The sequence below is a fragment of the Cryptomeria japonica genome, chromosome 4, assembly GCF_030272615.1.
Source record: "Cryptomeria japonica chromosome 4, Sugi_1.0, whole genome shotgun sequence".
Taxonomy (NCBI): Eukaryota; Viridiplantae; Streptophyta; class Pinopsida; order Cupressales; family Cupressaceae; genus Cryptomeria; species Cryptomeria japonica.
The window spans coordinates 51243989-51257905 of NC_081408.1; the positions used below are offsets into that span (position 1 = coordinate 51243989).

General features: G+C 34.4%; 1 pseudogene; it reads right to left on the bottom strand.

Annotated features, from left to right (window-relative positions):
* Window positions 1–495: 495 nt before the first annotated feature.
* Window positions 496–10734, bottom strand: LOC131056836 (putative expansin-A17; annotated as a pseudogene).
* Window positions 10735–13917: the final 3183 nt, after the last annotated feature.

The window sequence follows — 13917 nt, forward strand, 5'->3', positions numbered from 1 at the left end:
CATTTCCATTTATGGGAGGACATATTCTACTAAGCTGTTCAAATGAAGTTGGCCATAGAACAACAAATAGAAAGATAAGGAATCTTGTATGCTTTAAACACACTGAATTTACATCAAAGATATTTGTTGTTCTTTTAGGAATTCTAGTTGCATTAATTCCTTCAATATGATGTCTTCCAGTTTGTTTAAAACAATTTGTACAATACTTGCATTACCAATAACTACAAGATAGCTTAATTTATAAACCACATTTATTTATCTAGACATATGTTTGCATAAGAGGTCCTTAAACACCAATTTGGTGTCTCACCGAGCAGTGAGTGGCAATCTACAAATATAGATATACTTTTTAATCTTTTATGTGAAATTTTGAGAGGAAGTGAGTGGTTGATCAAATATCCAATTGGAAGGAACCACATTGGATATGGTGAGAATTCTCCCATCGGTGCTCATCGCTTTGAATGACAAACTCTACCCATTCAAATAAGAATTACTCTACCAATTGACTCCCCAATTTCTGCTCATTTGTTGTCATCCAATGTTTGACCCTTTTATCCAAGTTGCTTTAATATCTCCTCTTCCACCCACATTTATTATTAGAACTATCTCAAATTACTCTCTCCCATTTATGCCAAAACGTATTCCCCCACTCTTCTTGCATGGAGTCCTGCAATTCCATTCAACATATTACATCCATTGAAATATGAGATTGTATAATTTATTGTTTTGTGCAAACAAAAAGAAAATTCACATACCTCTTGTAGTTAACTAGAACAATTCTAGCTCTGTACTTGGTAATTTGCAAGAAGGCAGGCTGTGACAAGTCAAAATGTTGAAGAGGAAAATTGCACCACCCTCCATTGTGTTAGAAGATAAATTAATTATCTATTGAAATAGACCAACAACGATTGACTTCTAGAGACTTTAACACTTCACATGAATCATGTGTGCATTGTTTTGACTTCCGATCCATTAATTTTGTATCTAACTCTACTCCAGAGTCTTCTAAACATTTAATATGTATCCTCTTATAAATTCAATGATAAGGGCATGTGTTCAGTAGAGCTCAAATTTGAGTTTCTCACCATGGTTTTTTATCATGGTATCAGATCCTATGGTTCATGATCTTCCAGAACCAAAACAATCTGAAGGATCAAAAAAATGAGAAGCTCAACTGTCCTGCCAGTCCTTTCAATTTTTTGGGACTCCCTACCATGCCCTTCTCTTCCCCCATCTCTGATTTCCTGCAGCATCTACTTGATGTTGGCTCTTATGGATAGAAAATTGAAGGGTTTGTATGTTCCAAGTTCTATTCTCAACAGATCATGACTTATTTTATTTGGTAAAGATTGTAGTGAGATGTGTGTGGTAGAAGGAAGGTTGTATATTGTAGTAGATTTAAAGAGTGTTTTGAGACTATGCCAACACTTAAGGATTTGTATGCAACAAGATTGTGTGTTGTCGGAGGATCTATTTCTGCTCTTCCTTATCTTTTTTGTTGGAGCTTGTGACTATCACAAAAGTGAACAAAGAAGGTAGCGGAGATAGCAAAGAGGAGACATTCAATGGCGTGGAAGGATTTATCGATGGTGGGACTAAAAGTTTTCTTAAGTCTACCATGTAAACTATGTTTGAGTCTATGAATGAAGAGATTAGAGGTTGGGGGCAGTGATAGAAAAAGAGTATCTTTTATGTTTCTAGATAATGTGACTATTGAACTTAGACTCAGGAATCATGACCATAGTTCTCAGGTTCTGTATACTAGAACTATTTATAGAATGGAGTGTCAAAATATTGGTTCAAGATCTATATTGCCATAGATGGAGTTTCAAATATAAGAAATTTGTGAGTGTTTTGTCTTAGGTGTGGCATATAGGTTGTGTTTGTGGATTAATTGTGTGCAAATATTAAATGCAAAGTTATCTATGATAGTTGCAGATGCAGAGAGTGCAAAGTGTTTGGGTTGAAGATGAGAAAATTTGTGTCTCTAAATCTGAAGGCTATGTCACTGTCAAAGATGGGTCAAGTTTTTGCAAGTGTGTGCAAAGTGAAACTATGGAGCTTGAAAGCACGATGAATTGTACCTTATCTGTCAAAAATCGTTAAAGCATAATTGTGATCCCCCATAGTATTGAGATGTTAAGGGGCATTTTTGGGAAAATGTTTATGTGTGAGTCACCTTTGTTAAAAGGCAAATATGAAGTATGGATTATATCTATATTGTTGTAAGGGGTGCATGATCAATGGTACCCAACACTCCAAAGTATTTTGTTTTATCATTATTGATGAACCACGTATTTGAAAAGGATTCCTATAGAACTAGCGAGCACAACTGCTGGTTACCCATGTGTCTCGGTAGATAGATTTTTTTTATATGGACTCAATGTTGGCATTTTGCATATAGATTGCATTAATGATATGTTGTGATTGATGTCAATTGAACCAGTGAATGATATTCATGATATTTCTGATGTTATTTTTGTTATTGCTATTGTCTTATAATCGGTATGATAAACTTTAAGGAAGATGGTGTAAACTGGTATATGGTAGTTTGTAAGTTGAACCGGTGTAAAGGGTTAAACCTTTCTTTGTTATGTAACCGGTAAACCCTACCATTTGTTTTATGTTAAACCCTAACCAATCAAGTTTGTTGGTTTAAGATCTAATGTTGAGAGGTAATGATGGAGACACATGTGATCATTGTATGAGGATTAGTTCAGATTGATTTGGTGCATATGTTATCTTGGAAAGCAGCAAAGTGGATTGCATCTAATGCATAGTGCATGATGGGTTACAAAGTCCGATGAAGTGGTGATTATGGAGCGGATGGAATTTTCTTGAAGAATGTGAAGAGATTGTTATGATTTCTAACGGTCAAGATTGTACTGACCTATTTGTAATCTTGATGATGAGAATTAGGTTTTTGTTGTGTTAACGACCTAATTAATTTGTATTTAAGGTCGATGATATTGTTTTGTTAAGTGTTGGCAAAGTTGACAAGATTAGCAAAAACCAGTAGAGTGTGTGGTTGCCTAACCAGTGGATGGATTTGTAGTTTAAGTAAAGGCAAATTGAAGCTGAAGAAGGATCTAATCAAGCAGATGTAGTGCTATTTGGACAGATCAAGAAAACCTGTTGTTTTCTAGCAATTACAATAGAAATTGAAATCCCCTAACTAGGTAAGCTCTAACAAGCTTGGTTACTATCTAAAGCCTCTATCAAGGTGGTCCATTAGTTTGGATTCTCAAATCCTCCAACAAGGTTACTCCTAACATAGTATTGTGCTTTTCATCAAGGCATATTTGTAAATCCCTTAACCGGGTGATTCCTAACCAGAATTAGTTCTTAACATGACTTATTATAAAAGCTTTAACAGGCTTGGCTCCTAACAGGGAAAACTTCAGAAGAGTTCAAATAGCTATCCTTGTGAGTCTCATCTCACCATGGTTTTTACCTATTTGGGTTTTCCGCATATAAATATTTGTGTCTAGTGGTGAATTCTTTTGTGGTTGTGATCTTATTTCTTGATTTGATTAACTAATTAACTATTTTGATAAGGTACGATAATTGTAAGCATTGAGAGATGAATATGTTGACGTATGATTAAGCATTTTGATGTGTACAAGATTGAAGTTGTTTACTATTAAGTTGTCATAACAGTCAAACCGATTGATGTTGGTTGATGTTGAGTATTGATCTTGATAAGTGAAAGTTTACTTTGTGAGTTTGAATTTGAGTTTGGGAGTTTGTATAAGTTTTTAAGTATACTGATTCACCCCCCCTTCTTGATATTCTACCAGATACTTATTCTTTCATCACACCATAAATTGGTATCAGAGCATCTCAGGTCCTCTTTAACCTAAAGCCTAACAACTTGAGGAAAAGATCTTGTAGATCATGATGAAGAAAGAAGGTTTGAAGTTCAACAAAGATAACTATAGGATATGGAGTGACAAAATGAAGATTTACATTAAGATTCTTGGTAGTCAGTATTCGGATTATATAGAAACTAAGTATACTGCACCTACTAGAACTCTGACTGATGATCAGAAGAAAGAACAACAAGAGAATCATCAAGAATTAGAGGCTATTCTCAGTTCCCTATCTGATGTCGAATATCTAGATGTTCATGGTCTTGAAACTACATATGAAGTATGAAAAAAACTTGAAGAGATTTATAGTAGTGATGAACATGTTAAGATTGCTAAAGAGGAGAGTTTAAGAGGAAAGTTTGATGACATGAGAATGTCTGAAGGTGAGAATATCTAGCAGTGTGGTCAAAGGATAAAAGAGATAGTTGGTGAAATAAAGATTGCAGGAGGGAAAGTGGAAGATGCCACAGTGATCAGTAAGGTGCTGAGAACCCTGCCATCGGTCTATGCTATCCAAGTTGCAGCTATTCAAGAGTTGAAATCCATTGACAAAACAAAGGTAATTCTTGACTCTATCATTGGAAAACATACTGCTTTTGAACTAAATGGCTATGATGGTAGTGATTTTCATTGAGAGCTTTTATTTCTAACTCATCTGTGAGAAGAAGTAGAGATATTGGCCATAGCTATGAATCTAGATCCAGCAGAGATGTTGATGATGAAGACAGTTTAGTGGAGCTTGAAGCAATGTTGGCAAAAAAACTGCCTAGAGGCATTGGGAAATACAAAGGTAAGCTACCATTGAAATGTTTTGCTTGCAATAAGATTGGTCATATAGCAGCTAATTTCCCTAATGGTGAAAATGAATACTAGAGAGACAAATTTAAGAAGTATAAGGGTAAAGGCAAGAGAGATTGTCTTGTAGCTATTGACAGTGGTATTACTAATGAAGAATCTGATGATGATGATAGTGAAGATATTGTGTTGGTAGCTATTAAGGAAGAGATATCAGATCAGAATGCACTAGTGTCAAGGATGGATAACTCTGATGATTGGATCATTAATAGTGGTTGTTCACATCACATGACCGGTGATTGGAGCAAATTTATTTTCTTGAAAGAATTTGATGGTGGTGTTGTCAGATTTGGCAATGACTCACCTTGTATGGTTAAAGGTAAGGGAGTTATTTCTCTTAATGGGAAGATAAGTGTTTACGATGTCTATTGGGTCGAAGGCCTAAAGCACAATCTTCTACGTGTGGCACAACTTAATGAAAAAGGATACCCACTAGAGTTTAGAAATGGTATGTGCAAGATCTTTGACAACAAAGGTGAATTGATTGCAACCGGGAAACAGACCAAAGGTAATCTATTTCATCTTGATCCTAAAGTTAGCAATTGTTTGATTGCAAAAATAGATGATAGATGGCTTTGGCATAGGAGATTTTGTCATATAAACTTTGATAACATTGTTAAAGTGAGCAAGTCTAAGACTATAAGAGGTCTACCTCATTTAGATTTGGTTCATACAGATCTATGTGGGCCAATAAGAACTAGAAGCATTTCAGGTGATAGATATTTCATGATCTTCACTGATGATTATTCAAGGATGATGTGGGTCACATTTGTGAAGGATAAGAATGAAGATTTTGACAAATTCAAGGCATTCAAAGCCTTAGTTGAGAAAGAGAGTGGCAAAAAGATAAAATGTCTGAGAACAGATCAAGGCGGTGAATTTACTTCTGAGGAATTCACTAAGTATTATGATGAGAATGGTATCAAGTAGCTTTCTACACCAAGAATACCACAATAGAATGGTATAGCAGAGAGGAACAACCGGTTAGTAGTTGAAGCAACTAGAACTATGTTGATACAAGGAAATGTAGAAAAAATATTTTCAAGAGAAGCTGTAAGTAAAACGGTCTACACAATGAACCAAGTTCTGGTGAAAAGAGGTAAGGACAAGACACCTTATGAGTATTGGTATGGAAGATCACCTGGTGTTAGCTATTTTAAAATATTTGGTAGCAAATGTTTTATCAAAAGAGGTGATTACATAAGCAAGTTTGAAGCTAAAAGTGATGAAGGCATATTTCTTGGCTATTCCACCAAGATTAAGGCCTACAAATGCTTCAACAACCAGACACAAGAATTTTTGAGAGTGTTGATGTTCATGTAAATGAATGTCCTGAAATTTTAGAAGGAACCAGTTCACAGAGAAAGGAAGAACATCCTTGCATTTTTCTTTTGGAAACTGAAATTGTTAAATCAAAAACTGGTAAAGCAAATCCGAATGTCCTTGTTCAACTAGAACAATTAAATTCAGAGGAAGAAGACAATGAAAAAGTTGAACCTGATGAGAATGATCATGTTATTCCTAGATATGTGAGACTGAATCATAGTCCTAAGTAGATTAATGGGGATAAGGATGCTAGAGTACTAACTAGAAGGAAAATTAGAGAGAACTCTTGCATGATCTCCACCATTGAAGCTAGAAGTGCTAAGGAGGCATTTGGTGAGGATCATTGGGTGAAAGCAATGGAGGGGGAATTAGATTAAATTGAGAAGAACAACACTTGGACCCTGGTACCCCAATCGGTAAACAAGAATGTTATAGGTACTAATTGGGTGTTCACAAACAAGTTAAATGAAGATGGTGTTGAAGTTCTCAATAAGATAAGATTAGTTTGCAAATGTTATGTGCAAGAAGAAGGAGAAGACTATGGTGAAACTTTTGCACCAGTAGTAAGACTAGGAGTTAGAAAATTACTTGCATTTGTAGCCCATAAGAAGTTCAAGGTATACTAGACAGATGTTAAGTTTGCATTGTTGAATGGGATATTGGAAGAAGTTTATATTGAGCAACCTGATGGTTATGCATTGACAGATAAGGAAGACATGGTATGCAGATTGCATAAAGCTTTGTATGGATTAAAGCAGGCACCCAGAGCATGGTATGAAAGACTTCATACACATCTGATGAAGATAGGCTTTGCAAGAACCAGTGATGACAACAACATTTATCTCAAGTCTGAAGGAGATGAAATATTGGTAAGTGAAGTATTGGTTGGTGACATTATATTTGGAGGTAATGATGTCATGAGCAATAGTTTTGAAGATGAAATGAAGAATGAGTTTGACATGTCCTTATTAGGGGAAATAAAAAATTCACAGGCTTGCAGATACAACAGATGAAGAATGACATTTTCAATACTCAATCTAAGTATGTGAAAGAGGGTGTGAAGACTTTTGGCATGAGTGATTGTAAACGAGTCGGAACTCCAATGATTACATGTTGTAAATTGTCCAAGGAAGATGCATCTAAGTCTGTAGATGAAAAGGAATTCAAGTCAATGATTGGCACTATGTTGTTCATAGTCGACCAGATATTGCCCATGAAGTTGGTATAGTTGCTAGATTTTAGAAAAATCCAAAGGAAACACATCTAATAAGAAAATTTTTAGATATCTGAAATGTATAGTTGACTATGGGTTCTGGTATCCATATGGAGGCAATTTTGATTTGAAGGCATACACTAATTCTGATTGGGTAGGAAATATTGATGACCAGAAGATACTATTGGTGGAGCATTCTTTCTTGGAGGAAGCCTAGTTTCATGGAGTAGTAAGAAGCACAATTGTACTTCACAATCTACTACTAAAGCTAAGTATGTAGCAGCTTACATGAATTGCACACAAGCTATTGGATGAGGCACATTTTGGAAGGTTTTAAGATGAAGATCTTAGAACCTATAAAGATTTTGTGTGATAACACAAGTGCAATAAATATTTCTTAGAATCATGTTTTGCATGCAAGGACTAAGCACATTGAATTGAAGTATCACTTTTTGAGGGAAAAATTTCAAGTAAAGATGTTATCTTAGAGCATGTTTCTACCCAAGAGCATCTTGCAGATATCTTTACCAAACCTCTGCCTAAGACAACTTTTGAGTATCTTGGAAGTCAATTGGGAGTTGTCCCTCTTCATGAAGTTAGTTGAGAATGATGATGATTGCATCAGTCCCTAAATTACTTGCAAAATCTTACATGAATTGATTGTTTTTGGAAGTGGATGTATTCCACAAGGGGAGCATCAAGTTGCAGTATGTTGATGCACAGTGAGAATTTGGAATTACATGTTTTACTTTCAATTTGGCATTGTTGTCAAAGGGAGAGACGAATTATATGATTGGGGAGAAGAATTATGTGACCAATTAGGTGAACCAGCAACAGACTGAAGATAGACAGAGCATGGTGAATAATTGGTAATATAAACTAGGATTCCTATTCACTAATTCATAGCGGCAATTAGAGGCATTGATATTTGTATTGCCATCAATGCCAAAGGGGGAGATTGTTGGCATTTTTAGTTAATTGGCATTTTGCATATAGATTGCATTAATGATATGTTGTCATTGATGTCAATTGAACTAGTGAATGATATTCATGATATTGTTGATGTTATTGTTGTTATTGCTATTGTCGTATAGCCAGTATGATAAACTTTAAGGAAGATGGTGTAAACCGGTATATGGTAGTTTGTAAGTTGAACTGGTGTAAAGGGTTAAACCTTTCTATATTATGTAACCGGTAAACCCTACCATTTGTTTACAGTTAAACCCTAACAGATCAATTTTGTTGATTTAAGCTCTAATGTTGAGAGGTAATGATGGAGACATGTACGATCATTGTATGAGGATATGTTTAGAATTGATTTGGTTCATTTGTTTGTTATCTTGGAAAGGAGAAAAGTGGATTGCATCTAATGCATAGCACATGATGAGTTACAAAGTCCAATGAACCAGTGATCATGAAGCGGTTGGAATTTTCTTGAAGAGATTGTTATTATTTCTAATGGTCAAGATTGTATCGACTTGTTTGTAATCTCGATGATGAGAATTAGGTTTTTGTTGTGTTACTGACCTAGTTGATTTGTATTTAAGGTCGATGATATTGTGTCATTAAGTGTTGGCAAAGTCGACAAGATTGGTAGAACCCAGTTGAGTGTGTGGTAGCCTAACTGGTGGATGGATATGTAGGTTGAGTAAAGATAGATTGAATCTTAAGAAGGATCTGATCAAGAAGATGTAGTGCTATTCAGATAGATCAAGAAACCTTGTTGTTTTCTAACAATTGCAACAGAAATTGAAATCCCCTAACCGGGTAAGCTCTAACAAGCTTGGTTACTTTCTAAATCCTCTAACAAGGTGGTCCATTAGTTTGGATTCTTAAATCCTGCAGTGAGGTTACTCCTAACAAGGTATTGTGTTGTTCATCAAGGCATATTTGTAAATCCCTTAACTGGGTGATTCCTAACCGGAATTAGTTCTTAACAAAACTTATTGTACAAGCTTTAACAGGCTTAGCTCCTAAAAGGGAAAACTTCAGAAGAGTTCAGATAGCTATCCTTGTGAGTCTCATCTCATCGTGGTTTTTACCTATTTGGGTTTTCCACATATAAATATTTGTGTCAAGTGGTGAATGCTTTTGTGGTTATGATCTTACTTGTTGATTTGATTAACTACTTAACTATTCTGATAAGGCATGATAATTGGAAGCATTAAGAGATGAATATGTCGACATATGATTATGCATTTTGATGTTTACAAGATTGAAGTTGTTTATTATTAAGTTGTCATAACTGTCAAACTGGTTGATGTTGGTTGATGTTGAGTATTGATCTTGAGAAGTGAAAGTTTACTTTGTGAGTTTGAATTTGAGTTTGGGAGTTTGTATTGGTTTCTAAGTATATTGATTCACCCCCCCCTCCCCCCCCTCCTCTGTATTCTACCGGATACTTATTCTTTCATCATACCATCACTCAATAATCAATGCAAGTACAAGCCCACAATGATGACAAAATGTGTGTGCATTGTATATTGGTTTCCCCGTTATGATGGTTCATGGTCATTTGAGACCTTTGAGTAATAGATTTTGGTAAGCCTAAACCACTTGAGCGAAAGTTTCTGGTGAGCTTCAAACCACTTGAGAATTGTATTGGTTGGGGGTAAGCCATAAAAAATCAAAGTGCTTTTGATGTGGGAAAGTGATTTTTAAGGGGAAGACCATAAAAGCCCATTTAGACAAAACTTGTGAAATGTTGTAATGGGTACGTAAGAAGGCTTTAAGCCGGGACTGATCCATTTTAATTTATTAGGGGATATCAAAAACAATTAGATAATTAATTTATGTGGGAATGTTAGAAGATAAATTAATTATCTGTCAGCACAAACCAGCAACGATTGACTTCTAGAGATTTCAGCACTTCACATGAATCATGAGTGCACTATTTCAAATGCCCATCCATTAATTTTGTATCTAACTCTTCTCCAGAGTCTTCTAAACATTTAATATATGTATCTTCTTATAATTTCAATGATAAGGGCCTCTTTTGAGTTTCTCACCATGTTTTTTATCACATTGTCATTTGGCAGGGCATTATTAGGAGTGCAAAAATTAGTAGCAATTATTATAATGGATTTGCCATTCAGACACTATTGAGGAACTTTTGTGGGATCACACTTAATTTCATAGAAAGTTCCACACGATGCCTCATTGTTAAACAGAGCACTGCTTAGAGCTGCAGTATTAGTCCATATCCAAAAGTGTACATATTTCCATACCCACAAGCACCTCCTGCAGCAACGATTCCAACCAAAATTAAATTCTAACAATCTCACATAAACTAAAATAAGACTGAGGCTCTTCCATGAATGAATAACAGTTGAATGGATACTAACCCATGGTTCCAAAGGCATCACTGCCACCATAAAATATATCACGAGCTGTAGCCCGACCCTGTATTAGTACTGCTCTTACTACAAGAGATACCAATGTACATACCACCATCAAAATCTTCATCATTGCTATTCTTGTCAGTTGTCACAGCCTTATAAAGCTCCACAAACTGAAAGAACTGATGATTTCTTCTAATCACACCATCCTATATATATACGATATTTCAGTTATTCGGGTCAATTTAACCCTGATATCAAATGGGATAAAATTATGAGAAATACCATGAGGCACCACGGTAACAAACTCTATGCATAAGTTCTTAGAGGTACAAAATTCATTATTTTTGGTGGCAGTAGAATACAAAATAATACTTTTTCCGAACCCTCCAATCCCTAAGAAGTCTCTGTCTACACTATGGGTAAGTAGTTCAGGGTATTCAGCATCATTAAGCAAGAAGTATAAAATATGAGAAGTACTATTAGGTCCCATAGTAATAAACTCAGTGCATAAGTTCTTAGAGGTACAAAATTCATTGGTTTTTGAGCCTTCTGGCTGTAGTTTTGTATAAAATACTGTTCCTCCCTTCAAAAGTCTCAGTCTACACCATATGTAAGTAGTTCATGCTATTCAGTCTCCACAAGAAAAGCTTCATAAATTCCTTATCAACTGTAATGTTTTAATAGTTATTTATCTCTACATTTTAATTTTTAACATTCTCACCGTATTTGACGGCTCATTTGATGCCATTAGAATGTTTCAATCCTGACAAGGATTTTTTTTAAACACTAGAGAAAACCAAAATCATGTGCGGTGGATATGATAATGTTTTAGTATTACTTCTTTCCAGGTTTTCTGTACGTTTCCTTTGCTTGTGCCATGTTTTCAGCCAAGCATAATTGGTTTTGGGTAATAGAGCACATGGATGATGCTCTTGCTCGCTGCTGAAAAATACAACATATATGTTAAATATATAATTGTCTAGTGTTTGAGTTAAGTAATCTATTACATTTAATTAGAAGAATACAACATATATTTTCTTATAGATAGTAGGGCAAAACATGAGGTGGACGAACAATTGGGTTCAGATTAGAGCCCTGGTCATAAATTTCATTGGTTTATTGTTGGATCTAATCTAGACCCTTTATCCTAATCGTATCAAACATAACCTACCTCTTATGCTCATTCCCTAACATCACCTTTGTTACCCTATCCAAGCCTAAATATTCCTATAAAAACATGTACACAAATTGATTAAATTACCGCATCCAATACAAAAGAGATACCCTCAAGTCATGACTTTTAAAATTGAGGGCTCCTTAATTATCCATATATAAATTAGGCAAACTAACACATGCAATTCCAAAGTATTCAAGTTAAAAGAGATATTGCTACACTACAATTAACATGGTGGTATGTGACATTTAAGATTGATGACTCCCTAATAATGTGTGTGTATTATAATAATACACACATACATTCTTAAGGAGACATCAAACATAGATACTATACAACACCATGCTCATCATAGTGTAAGGGTATCTCTTCTTACTTGAATATTTTGGAGTTGGATGTGGTAGTTTACCTAAGTTATATATGTATCATTAGAGAGCCTTCACTTTTAAATGTCATGGATTAGGTATACTATTATGCATATTTTTGTATGTGTGTGTGAGTGAATGTGTGTGTGTGTGCACGTGTGTTTATACACGTTGGTATGAATGCATGTAGGTGTATATATGTGTGTGTATATGTATATACACATATGTGTACACACACATATGTAGAGAGAGATTGAGAGATTTGGTGTACATGTATCTTGGTTAAATTGACCATCAACATTAACAAAAAAATAGTTTATGTTTTCTTTCTTTTATTTGTTCTACATGTGTGAATGCAGATATTATCTACTTGTAAATTGAATTGAAGTTCAAATAAAACTTATTTTTCCTCTAAAAAAAGGTAGCTTATATTTGTTGAATATTTCACTTTGCTCACAAGTTTTATTCTAGCAATTCGAGCATATCAAAGGAGAAAATTGAGGAGTTCAAAACAAGTTGGAGTCGAGTTTAGCAAGAATTCTAAAATGTTGAAATAGCCTTTGTCTTATACCTTTCAATGTTCAATCAATGAGCTCAATTAAGTAAGAGTTACAAACTGAAAATAGAAGCTTGCATTCATTTGACGAATATAATCATAGTGAATGAGTTAACTTGTTAAGACCTATTTTATAAAGTTGTTTCATAATTATAGTCAATGTCTTTACCAATTATGAGTATTATAAAATGTGTTATGGTTTTTGTCATATATATTTGGTGAATAATGTTGTGCTAATATTTATGATGGGCAATACACTAATACCATGCAGTTGAGAGATTCCAAGAGTATTCCATCATATCTTAAGGACTAGTTGATTTCACTAGTATTTTGTAGGCGAATATATTAGGGGCTCTCCATTTTTGATATACGAGTGGTTAAGTTGGATGTTGCCAATATCGTGTAGGTGATAGATACCAATATTTAACTGCTATATCTTAGTGTTTAGTTGGATATCATTAGTAGCATGAAGGTGATAGATGCTGGGATCTATATTTAATATGATGTCTTGGAAAAAAGTCACAAATACCATATAGATGGTAGATGCCAAGAGATACCCCATACAAAGTTTGACTAACTTTCACCTGTGGAACAATGTTTATAGATGTGAGGATCCACAAATTCAAAATATTGAGTTGTGAAATCTTATTAATAGCCATATGTGATGTGTGTTGTTTCTCTAATAGATTGGATAGTGATGAGTGCAAGTAGTATGGGATGCTTGGTTGTCATCACAACTAGTAGTTGTAGACACCTAAAATTTGCACAACTAATTAAATTAATTTTATTCATTTAATCATTATTTATTTGCCTATTAATTAGACTAAGGTCTAATTAATATCCCTATTCTTCCAATTGGCCTATTAATCAAATTAAATATTTGATTAAAATCCATTTCTTCTAACCTGACCTATTAATTAAATTAAGGTTTGATTAAGTCCCCATTAGCCATTTAATTGAATAAATCTTATTTATTTAATTAAAACCCCTTTTACCTTTTAATTGAATTTACATTTGATTAAAATCTCTTTGCATTTAAATAAATCATTATTTATTTTGAATAGTCCCCCCACATGCAAAATCCTACAAATGCAAGTTGCACCCCTTTTGGCTAAAATAAATCTTTATTTTTATCTAAAAATGCCTATTTCCTTACATTTGCATTCTCCTACATTTTCCATTAGCATTCTAATATTATTGTAGAACCTCTTTAAC